Source organism: Myxine glutinosa, chromosome 11 (assembly GCF_964187855.1).
Source record: "Myxine glutinosa chromosome 11, kmMyxGlut1.1, whole genome shotgun sequence".
NCBI lineage: Eukaryota > Metazoa > Chordata > Myxini > Myxiniformes > Myxinidae > Myxine > Myxine glutinosa.
Genome location: NC_136271.1, coordinates 53512760 through 53525463, shown reverse-complemented (window position 1 = coordinate 53525463; position 12704 = coordinate 53512760).

Below are 12704 nucleotides of genomic sequence, written 5' to 3'. Positions count from 1 at the left end.
TGAGCCATGTCTCAAAATTTTTCTGGGCAGCGCTTTTGGAGATATAGAGGTGCAAAGTTTTCGGTTTTTCCAAGATGGCGCCCATACCACGTGACCTATGACGTCATAATTATCATTAAAACTTATACACGTGGAGTTGCACTTATGGTGAAAATGTCCTGTCAATCGGACCAACGGTTGCAGAGAAAATCATATTTATTCTGTGCGGACAAACAAACAGACAGACAGACAAATGGACTCAAATGCAATACCCTCTCCTCTGGCGAAGGTAATAAATGGAATCTATCATCACTGTTTTCCCAGGTGTGTGGTTGATTCATAAATGTGTGTGCAATCCTTCTAATGGATGTTAAACTGGTATCCCATCTGACGGCATTCGTTGGTGGACGTTAAAGATCTCAAGGTGTCCTTCGTGAAAGGTAGGCGAGCTACCGCTGGCACCATGTTAAAATTCCTGCCTTCACTTCCTAAGTGGAATGGCGACACGAACAGGATTGTCGCCTAGTAACTGCTTCGGCAGCACCAACACTCTGCATAGGACGTGGTACATGATGACGATGATCATCTTCGACATTACTTTCCTCCAACAGTCTAATACTCTAATCAATGATTACTAGTTTGGCTTACTCCATGGCGACTCCTCTCTTGGCATGCTACTTTTCTTCTCCCAACAATCTATAGAGGTCCTAAATCAGAAACAGGTCTGGGCTCTGTCTCTGGGCATATCTGATGAACTTTAGATGCGTGCTTATGCTTTACCGCAGCGCGACATCAAACAGGACGTGGTTCCTCGATCCACTCACACGCGCTCGTATGGGAGATTGTGTGTGAGTGTCAGTATGAGTGTGAGTGTGGGTGACAGTGTGTGTTTCAGTGTGTGTGAGTGTGGGTGTCAGTGTGTGTTTCAGTGTGAGTGTCAGTGTCAGAATGGGTGTCAGTGTGTGTTTCAGTGTGTGTGTCAGTGTGGGTGTCAATGTGTGTGTTTCAGTGTGTGTGTCAGTGTGTGTGTCAGTATGAGTGTGAGTGTCAGTGTGTGTGTCAGTGTGAGTGTCAGTATCAGTGTGAGTGTCAGTGTGTGTGTGAGTGTGAGTGCCAGTGTGTGTGTCAGTGTGAGTGGGAGTGTCAGTGTGAGTATCAGTATCAGTGTGAATGTGAGTGTCAGTGTGTGTGTCAGTGTGAGTGTCAGTGTATGTGTCAGTGTGAGTGTCAGTATCAGTGTGAGTGTCAGTGTGTGTGTCAGTGTGAGTGTCTGTGTGTGTGTGTGTGTGGGTGTCAGTGAGTGTGGGTGTCAGTGAGTGTGGGTGTCAGTGTGTGGGTGTGTGTTTGGGTGTGTGTGTGTCAGTGTGAGTATCAGTGTGATTGTCAGTGTGAGTGTCAGTATGATTGTCAGTGTGGGTGTCAGTGTCAGTATGAGTGTCAGTGTGAGTGAGTGTCAGTGTGAGTGAGTGTCAGTGTGAGTGTCAGTGTGTGTGTCAGTGTGAGTGTGTGCGTGTGTGTGTGTGTGGGGGTGTGTCAGTGTGAGTGTCAGTGGGTGTCAGTGTGAGTGTCAGTGTGTGTGTGTGAGTGTGAGTGTGTGTGTGTGAGTGTCAGTGTCAGTGTGATTGTCAGTGTGAGTGTCAGTATGAGTGTCAGTGTGGGTGTCAGTGTCAGTGTGAGTGTGAGTGTCAGTATGAGTGTCAGTGTGAGTGAGTGTCAGTGTGAGTGTCAGTGTGAGTGTCAGTGTGAGTGTCAGTGTGAGTGTCAGTAAATGGCGGATTTTAGCGAGATTTTCTCCCGGCCTGCCCCAATTGCTCCCCCCCTGTCTTTGACGCAGGTTGCCACCCATCCCTGCCTGTCAAAGTCTCACCTGTGGAATTGCAAGCTGCCATCCAGCCTGATTGGTCGATATCCTCCCTGCATGCTAAGCGCATGAACCTCTTCATGGGTCATTATCAACTGCTCTTCTTGTTGAGGTTAGCACCCCCAAGACACATTGTTTAGCCTAATTATCCCCCGTCGCACCGCGGAGCGAAAGGGAGAGTATGGTTTTCCCCTCCGTCCATGTTTGCGTGCGTGCGTCCGTGCGGCCGTGCGTGCGAACATGCGTGCGTGCATCCGTGCGTGCGTGCATAAGCAAAGGACCGAATTCTAATTTGGTGTGTGGGTGCAACTCACGTCAAAATCCAAGATGGCCGCCGCCATGTATGTCTGACGCCATGTATGTCTGAACCTTGTGAGCGGAATATCTTGAAAAATACGCGAAGTACCAACTTCTAATCTGGTGTGTGGGTGTATCTAGGCATAAGGAAGAACGCTATTGAAAATTGGGTCGCCAAGTCAAAATCCAAGATGGCCACCGCCATGTATGTCTGAACCTTGTGAGCGGAATATCTTGAAAAATAAACGAACTACTAACTTCTAATCCGGTGTGTGGGTGTATCTCCGCATAAGGAAGAAAGATATTGAAAATTGGGTCGCCACGTCAAAATCCAAGATGGCCGCCACCATATATATGTATGAGCCTTGTGAGCGAAATATCTTGAAAAATAAGCGAACTACTAACTTCTAATCTGGTGTGTGGGAGTATCTACGCATAAGGGAGAACGCTATTGAAAATTGGGTCGCCACGTCAAAATCCAAGATGGCCGCCACCATATATATGTCTGAACCTTGTGAGCGGAATATCTTGAAAAATAAGCGAACTACTAACTTCTAATCTGGTGTGTGGGAGTATCTACGCATAAGGGAGAACGCTATTGAAAATTGGGTCGCCACGTCAAAATCCAAGATGGCCGCCTTGCGTCTTCCACTTTGTCAACTCGCATCACTTCAACGACGGGGGACCTCGGCGTAACGCTTGTTCTCTTCTTGGTTTTCAAATATAAAGATCTCTATTTGCTTGGGAAATTGTTTTCACCATTTTGCAGACACGTGCACATCTTGTCAAACAGTTCCCCATCCCAATGACAGAATGGCATTAGTTTCATCCCTTACATCAGACTTTCTGAAGATCAAAAACTGGTCCGTAAAATTGAACATGACTTCATCCAGGCGAGTTGCACATCATCAGTTTTTCTCCACAAGGACCATCAAGCAAATCCACGTTCTTTTTGATCAACCTTCGGAATACGTCGGGGTCTTGAACTCTTCAGCACAAACCATGATGTCTTCAGGGAGACCGCATCTCCAAGTCCTTCACGAACAGGCTGTCCATGCCTGATGTTCGACTGAAGATGTCACATGAATGTGGAATTTATTGGTTCTCCGTTTGCCATTTGCACATTGTTTGGGCTCCCATCTGTACCTACCATAGGTACCTCGCTAGTTCCTTATACACTGGCACACCTGCGTGATGCTGGCAGCTGTGGAGGATTAGGTTCTAAAAAATTATCAGCATCCATGAAGAAACTCGCACAAGATCTACTGCCGTTTCACTGTCGGATAGTTGGTGGTCTTTTGATATTCTCCCGTCTGACATCTCATATTGATCGCTCGGCCGTCTCCATATCCCAGCCCTACCAGGTTGAACTCCTTCATCTAGCAATCCCTCCTCTTGTCAACCTTTCAAAATCCAGACTTTTTCCTTACCTGCATTCCTTTGTTTCTCTCTTCCCACTTGTGGAATCTGCATCCTCTTTCTTTCCAATCATATTCCTCCCTTCGCTGCATCATTGTTGCAGCTCACATCCATTCCACATTGTATCCCACTTCGATTCATCATTTTTCTTTTTTTAAATCCCGCTAAATTTTGTGTTTGTCAAATCCTCTCCATCCTTTGTCATTTCGATTCCCCATGAGCCTCGACTTTGTTTGAAAAAATATCACTTCCAATATTGCTTGGCAGTGGCAGGAATGGTGTTGGGAAGATGGAATGTCGTTTTTCTTAGTGGAAATCCAAATCCCTGTCATCATCTGTCCTTCCCCAGCAATACAGCTTTTTCCTTGTTCTCACATCTCTCCTTGGAATGAAGGGCCTGATGGATATGCCATCCACAATATCAGAAGTCACAAACCGGAATACATCATGGACAATATACAGTAGTTACAAACTATAATACGAAATGATCAATGTCCAGTAGTCACAAAGCAGAATACGAAATGGACAATATCCAGGAGTCACAAACCAACATATTAAATGGACAATATCCAGGAGTCACAAAGCAGAATACTAAAGGGCCAATATCCAGTGGTCACAAACGAGAATACGAAAAGGGCAATATACAATAGTTGCAAACTGTAATACGAAATGAACAATATCCTGGAGTCACAAACCACAATACTAAATGAACAATAACCAGGAGTCACAAACCAGAATACAAAATGGTCAATATCCAGGAATCACAAACCAGAATACGAAATGGACAATATCAGTAGTCACAAAGTACAATACGAAATGGACAATATCTAGGAGTCACAACCCAGAATATGAAATGGACAATATCAGTTGTCACAAACTACTATACCAAATGGACAATATCCAGCAGTCACAAACCAGAAGATGAAATGGACAATATCCAGGAGTCACAAACCAGAATACGAAATGGACAATATCCACGAGTCACAAACCAGAATACGAAATGGACAATATCAGTAGTGACAAACTACAATATGAATTGGACAATATCCAGGAGTCACAAACCGGAATTAAGAAATGGCCAATATCCACGAGTCACAAAACTGGAAAACGAAACGGCCAATATCCAGGAGTCAGAAACCAGCATATGAAATGGCCAATATCCAGTAGTCACAAACAAGCAGATGAAATGGCCAATATCCAGTAGTCACAAACAAGCAGATGAAATGGACAATATCCAGGAGTCACAAACAAGCAGATGAAATGGACAATATCCAGGAGTCACAAACCGGAATACGAAATGGGCAATATCCACGAGTCACAAAACTGGAAAACGAAATGGACAATATCCAGGAGTCACAAACAAGCAGATGAAATGGACAATATCCAGGAGTCACAAACAAGCAGATGAAATGGACAATATCCAGGAGTCACAAACCGGAATACGAAAAGGGCAATATACAATCGTTGCAAACTGTAATACGAAATGAACAATATCCTGGAGTCACAAACCACAATACGAAATGGACAATATCCACGAGTCACAAACTAGAATATGAAATGGCCAATATCCAGGAGTCACAAACCACAATACGAAATGGACAATATCCAGAAGTCACAAACCGGCATATGAAATGGACAATATCCAGGAGTCACAAACCATCATATGAAATGGACAATAACCACCAGTCACAAACCAGAATACGAAATGGACAATATCAGTAGTCACAAACTACGATATGAATTGGACAATATCCAGGAGTCACAAACAAGCATTTGAAATGGACAATAACCAGGAGTCACAAGCCAGAATACGAAATGGACAATATCCAGCAGTCACAAACCAGAAATACGAAATGGCCAATATCCAGTACTCACAAACCAGAATACGAAATGGACAATATCCAGGAGTCACAAACCAGAATATGAATAGACTATATCAGAAGTCACAAACTACAATACGAAATGGACAATATCCAGGAGTCACAAACCAGAATTCGAAATTGACAATTTTTATTTTTTATCTTTTTTGTATACAGAGTCGAGGCTTGTGAAAGAGCTAACATTTATCAAACAAACAAATCAAACAAACAAGCAAACAAAGTATACAAAAAGGGGAGCGGTCGACAAGATGGGGAGAGAAGGGGAGGAAGCACACAAACACAACATATGAGAGCAGGGACATCGGGAGATGTGTGGGAGGGAGAGGGCCTGGGGGGAGGCAGGATAGGTATAAAACGCAAGGACACCAAGGACTTCCAGGAAAGAAGACAAAAGTCACCTCAAAAAAGTGGATTTGGGGTGAAATTAGCGGGGGTAGAAAAAATCAAGGTTTTGGATTGGGGCAGATAAGAGATGGTGGTGAACAGCCGTTTTAAAGACCTGGAGGGAGGAGTGGGATTGAAGAGAGTGAGGGAGTTTGTTCCAGAGGCGGGAGAAAAGAGGAATGAAGGAGTGAAGGTGAGCAGAGAGTTTTGATTTTGGCAGTTTAACCATAAGAGGGTTGCAGGCAGATCTTGTGCGACCTGCAGGAATATTTGGGCGACAGAGCCCAGAGAGAGCTGGGGGAGCAAGGCCGGAGAGGAGTCGGTAGAAGACGGAAAGACCACAAACCTGCCTGCGGTGAGTAAGTGAAAGGCCCTCGCAGATAGCGTCATCGCGGGAGATTCCAATGATTCTGAACGCTTTGGTTTCAACAGCGTGAAGACGAGCTAGGTGTGAGGCAGGAGCACCAGCCCAGAGGGGAGAGCAGTATTCCATTGAGCTGCGGATGAAAGCCTTGTATGTGGTGAGGAGCTCAGGTGTGCCAAGGAAGGACTTCACACGACGGAGGATGCCCAGTCGGCGACTGGCTTTGGAGGCCAGCTTGGAAATGTGGTTTTCCCAGGAAAGATCATGGCAGATAGTGAGACCCTAAAGCTTGAGTGATAGAACTTCTTGGAGAGGATTATTCAGAAAGTGGATGGGAGGGTTGTCCAGTCGGTCTTTTCGGAGAGACATCGTAAGAGTGTGAGATTTGTCAGGATTGAAAGACATGTTCCACTTGTTTGCCCAGTCTGTGATTTTGTCCAGGTCTGCAGAGAGTGAGGAGGCTGCAGACTGCCGATCTGAGGGATGAGGAATGGAGCGGCAGAGAGTGGAGTCATCAGCAAAGAGATAGAGAGGATTTTCAAGAGAGTCAGAGAGATCATTGATGAAGACCAGAAAAAGCACAGGGCCCAGAACACTGCCTTGGGGAACTCCAGCCTGAACAGGAAGAGGAGATGAGAGAAACCCATTCAGGTCCACACGTTGACTACGACGAGAGAGGAAGTCCGCCAGACATGCGTGGAGATTTCCATGGATACCAAAGGAGGAGAGTTTGGTGAGCAGAGCTGGGTGACAGACCGTATCGAAGGCACGTGATATGTCAAGGGAGACAGCTCTAATATCCTGTTTGGCATTGAGGACCTCCATCCCTTGTTGAGACAGCAGAAGCAGCATGTCCAGAGTAGAGTGATCTGGTCTGAAACCAAATTGATGATCAGAGATCAAGCCATTGGAGAAGAGGAAAGATTTCATATCCAAAGCAATGATGGATTCCATGACTTTGCTGATAATTGGGAGAAGGCTGATTGGTCTGTAGTTGCTAGGATCTGTTTTTGCACCTTTTTTGTGCAAAGCGGTGATGTTGGCTGATTTCCAAGCAGATGGCAGTTGACATTGAGCAAAAGAGATGGTGAAGAGAACAGAGAGAGGGAGTGAAAGAGCAGAAGAACAGGATTTTAGGACCCGTGGGCTGATGCCGTCAGGTCCAGTTGCAGAATCAGAGTCGAGGGTTGACAGAAACTTTTCCACCTTGTCAGGAGGAAAGGACACGGAGTCCAGGAGCAGCTGGGTAAGACTGGGTACAGAGAAGGATGGGTTTGGGACACAAGATTTGGAGGCAATCTCCAGGCATCACAAACTACAAAACGAAATGGACAATATCCAGGGGTCTTAAACCAGAAATACGAAATGGCCAATATCCAGTAGTCACAAACCAGAATACGAAATGGACAATATCCAGGCGTCACAAACCAGAATATGAATAGACGATATCAGAAGTCACAAACTACAATTCGAAATGGACAATATCCAGGAGTCACAAACCAGAATTCGAAATGGACTATATCCAGGCGTCACAAACTACAATACGAAATGGACAATATCCAGGGGTCACAAACCAGAATACGAAATGGACAATATCCAGGCGTCACAAACCTGAATACGAAATGGATAATATCCAGGAGTCACAAACCAGAATATGAAATGGGCAATATCAGGAGTCACAAACTACAATACGACATGGGCAATATCCAAGAGTCACAAACCAGAATACGAAATGGACAATATCCAGGAGTCAAAAACCATTATTTGAAATGGACAATATGCAATGGTCACAAACCAGCATTTGAAATGGACAATATCCAGTAGTCACAAACTAGTCACAAACTACAGTCACAAACAGCATATGAAATGACATAATGATGGTGGTCCCAAGACTTTGAGACCCCCATCGTTATGTAATTTGCTTACAGAGATGCCGATCTTGGTCCCAAATTCCTCAGCTGCGGCACGAAAACGATCCAGGCCCTCCATACCAGTGGAGACGAGCCGGTCACCGAGTTATCATGAGCGGTGCCATGCGGAACTCCATGAACCAAACATGAGCATCAAATGATTCTGTGGGTCCACTCCATGAACCAAAATGAGCATCCAACGATTCTGTGGGTCCACTCCATAAACAAAACATGAGCATCAAATGATTCTGTGGGTCCATTCCATGAACCAAACATGAGCATCAAATGATTATCTGGGTTCACTCCATGAACCAAACATGAGCATCAAATGATTCTGTGGGTCCACTCCATGAACCAAAATGAGCATACAACGATTCTGTAGGTCCACTCCATAAACAAAACATGAGCATCAAATGATTATGTGGGTCCACTCCATGAAACAAACCATGAGCATCGAATGATGCTGTGGGTCCACTCCATGAACCAAACCATGAGCATCAAATGATTCCGTGGGTTCACTCCATGAACCAAACATGAGCATCAAATGATTATGTGGGTCCACTCCATGAACCAAACATGAGCATCAAATGGTTATGTGGGTCCACTCCATGAACCAAACATGAGCATCAAATGATTATGTGGGTCCACTCCATGAACCAAACATGAGCCTCAAATTATTCTGTGGGTCCACTCCATGAACCAAACCATCAGCATCAAATGATTATGTGGGTCCACTCCATGAAACAAACATGAGCATCAAATGATTCTGTGGGTCCACTCCATGAACCAAACCATGAGCATCAAATGATTCTGTGGGTCCACTGCATGAACCAAACCATGAGCATCAAATGATTATGTGGGTCCACTCCATGAACCAAACCATGAGCATCAAATGATTATGTGGGTCCACTGCATGAACCAAACCATGAGCATCAAATGATTCTGTGGGTCAACTCCATGAACCAAACATGAGCATCAAATGATTCCGTGGGTCCATTTCATGAACCAAACATGAGAATGAGCCTCTATTGCACCTGCACTTATTGACTTCCAGGTAAAGTAAAGGTGTGCCATTAGCAATCAATGGCTTGATGCTAGCACATTATGGCAATTCAATATGCAATCATTAGCTGCCTGACAAGTTCATTAAAATGAAACCACCGTTGGTTGGGTTCTTCTCCATCGGAGGGATGTAAAAGGGGGGCGACACATTGGGGGAGCAGCACATTTACTTTGAAGTATTTAGGGTTGTTCGAGACGGATCGGGACAATCGTTGAAATGTAAATTGTACTGTTTCAACAAAGTTAATTGATCACCATGTTTTACAATGCAGTCGCCGCAATGCTCATGTCACGTGTGTCACATAATCGATGGAAGAGACGTGTTTATTATCAAATTCTCACGAGGGAACGAATAGGGGATACTGATCTACATAAACGGATTCACCATTGGAAGGGGAGCAGGGGATTTATTATTTATTTGGGGGGGGGGGGGGGTTGTGGGTGATTTGGTGAAATAGAGAATTTATTATTTCTTTTAGGGGGTTGTGGGTAGTATGGTGAAAGAGACAATTTTTTATTTATTTGGGGGGAGGTGGGGTTTCAGTGATATGGAGAAATAGACGAATAATTATTATTTATTTTTTAAGGGGGGGGGGGGTTGTGGGTATTATGGTGAAAGAGACAATTTTAATTTTTTCGGGGGTTTGTGGGTAGTATGGTGCAATAGACAATTTATTTTATTTGGTGGGGGGAGGGGTTTCGGTAATATGGAGAAATAGACCAAAAAATTTTTTTGTGGGGAGGGGTTTGTGGGTAGTATGGTGCAATAGACAATTTATTTTATTTGGTGGGGGGAGGGTGTTTCGGTAATATGGAGAAATAGACCAAAAAAAAATTTTGTGGGGAGGGGTTTGTGCGTCGTATGGTGCAATAGACAATTTATTATTTATTTTCAGGGAGGAGGTGGGGTTTCAGTGATATGGAAAAATAGACGAATTATTATTTATTTATTTGTGGGGATGGGGAGGTGTTGTGTGTGGTATGGTTAAATAGACGATTTATTTTTTATTTTACATGGGGGGGGGGGGGAGTTGTGGGTGGTATGGTGAAATAGAGAATTTATTATTTATTTTAGGGGGGTTGTGGGTGGAATAGTGAAATAGACAATTATTTAATTATTTGGGGGGAGGAGGTGGGGTTTCAGTGATATGGAGAAATAGACGAATTGTTTTTGGGGGGGGGGGTGTTGTGGGTAGTATGGTGAAAGGGACAATTTTGTATTTGTTTTCGGGGGTTTGTGGGTATTATGGTGTAATAGACAATTTATTTTATTTGGTGGGGGGAGGGGTTCCGTTAATATGGAGAAATAGACCAAAACATTTTTTTGTGTGGAGGAGTTTGTGGGTCGTATGGTGAAATAGAGAAATTATTATTTATTTTAGAGGGTTGTGGGTCGTATGGTGCAATAGACAATTTATTATTTCTTTTCAGGGAGGAGGTGGGGTTTCAGTGATATGGAGAAATAGACGAATTATTATTTATTTATTTTTTGGGGGGGGGAGGTGTTGTGTGTGGTATGGTTAAATAGACGATTTATTTTTTATTTTACATGGGGGGGGGGGGGAGTTGTGGGTGGTATGGTGAAATAGAGAATTTATTATTTATTTTAGGGGGGTTGTGGGTGGAATAGTGAAATAGACAATTATTTATTTATTTGGGGGGAGGAGGTGGGGTTTCTCAGTGATATGAAGAAATAGACGAATAATTTTTGGGGGGGCGGGGGGGTTGTGGGTAGTATGGTGAAAGGGCCAATTTTTTATTTTTTTCGGGGGTTTGTGGGTAGTATGGTGTAATAGACAATCTTGTAGCGGCTGCCGCTGGGTGTTCACAATCGCCTTGCACCTATCAAGGACGCGGAGCGATCACCATGCCGGGCTCGTCCAGGACGCCCGGGCAGGCCCGCGCTCAACTTGCCAGGCCTCGGTCGGGACGCCCGGGCATGCCCGGGCATGCCCGGGCAGGCTCGCCCTCAACTTGCCAGGCCGCAGCCAGGACGCTGGGCCACGCCCCCTGGCGCCGGGCCTGGGCAAACCCCCTGGGTTAATAGATATATATTGCTGACCGATAAACGGGTTTTCAGAGTGCCTGAGTGTTTGATTTCAATAAAGCAACTCAGATGAATTCCAGCTTTTTGTCGCGTCCATTCTTCCGATCGACGTGGGAGCCCCAGCTCCTTCATTGGTGACCTATCGACATGGACACGGCAGTCGCCCTTAAACTGCCTACCTTCTGGGAGGCTCACGCGGCGGTTTGGTTCGCACAGGCGGAGTCCCTGTTCGCCCTGCGAGGCATCACGGCCGACGACACCCGCTTCCACCATGTGGTAGCTGCGCTCGGGTCGGCTACCGCGGCCCGCGCCCTGAGCCTCCTCGAAAGCCCGCCAGCCACTGACAAATACGGCGCGATTAAGAAGCTTCTCCTCGATGCTTTCGCCCTCCCATCGGCGGAACGCGCACGGCGCCTGCTCGAACTGCCTGAGCTCGGCGACACGCGCCCTTCCGAGCGAATGGACTACATGCTTTCACTGCTCGGCGAGCACTCTCCGGCATTCCTGTTCCGGGAGCTGTTCCTCCGTCAGCTGCCTAACCCGGTACGCCTCGCCCTGGCAAGCACGACGATCACAGATCCCCGGGCCCTTGCCAGAGAAGCCGACAAGATCTCCGCTGCAGGACGGCGCATCGCAGCGGCGACATGGGACCCACCGCCGTCCGACGCAACAACCGTGGCGCCCGAGCACCGGCACGGTCGACGGCCGAACTGCCGACGCAATTGGCGGCCGCTCTACCGTGCCGACCACCTCCAGCACGACGACCGAGGCCTCCACCCGACCAAGCGTGGTGTTACTATCATGCCAGGTTCGGACAAAAGGCCCGGACATGCCGACCCCCGTGCACCTTCGGCAGGCCGGGAAACGGCCGGGCCGGCGTTCATTACCAGCCATGAGCGCCGGCCACACGGGCAACTTACTGTTCATCACGGATAAAGCGTCCGGACGGCGCTTCCTGTGCGACACCGGCGCCCAACTGAGCATCATACCCGCCTCTGACCAGGACAGGCAATCCGCGGTTTGCGGCCCCTCCTTGGTTGCGGCCAACGGAACGACTATCCGCACCTTCGGCCCGCGCAACGTCACCCTCTGCTTCGGCGGCCAACGCTTTGCTTGGATGTTTGTAACCGCCAAATTGCCCATGGCTCTGCTAGGCGCCGACTTCCTCTGCGCACACGGACTGCTGGTGGACGTCCAACGGCGTCGTTTAATCAACGCTGAAACCTTCAGCTCCCTGGTATGCACATTGAGCAGCTCCGCGCCGACCGAGCTGGCATGCACCGTCCCGGCGGCGAACAAGTTTGCTCGCCTGCTCACGGAGTTCCCGGCCCTCACGCGGCCGACGTTTTCGGCCGTCGCAGTACGGCATGGGATCGAGCACCACATACCAACCACGGGCCCGCCGGTCTACGCCAGGGCCCGCCACCTCGACCCAGCCAAGCTCGCCGTAGCGAAGGCCGAATTCGACGCGTTGGAGCGCCTCGGCATCGTGCGGCGCTCC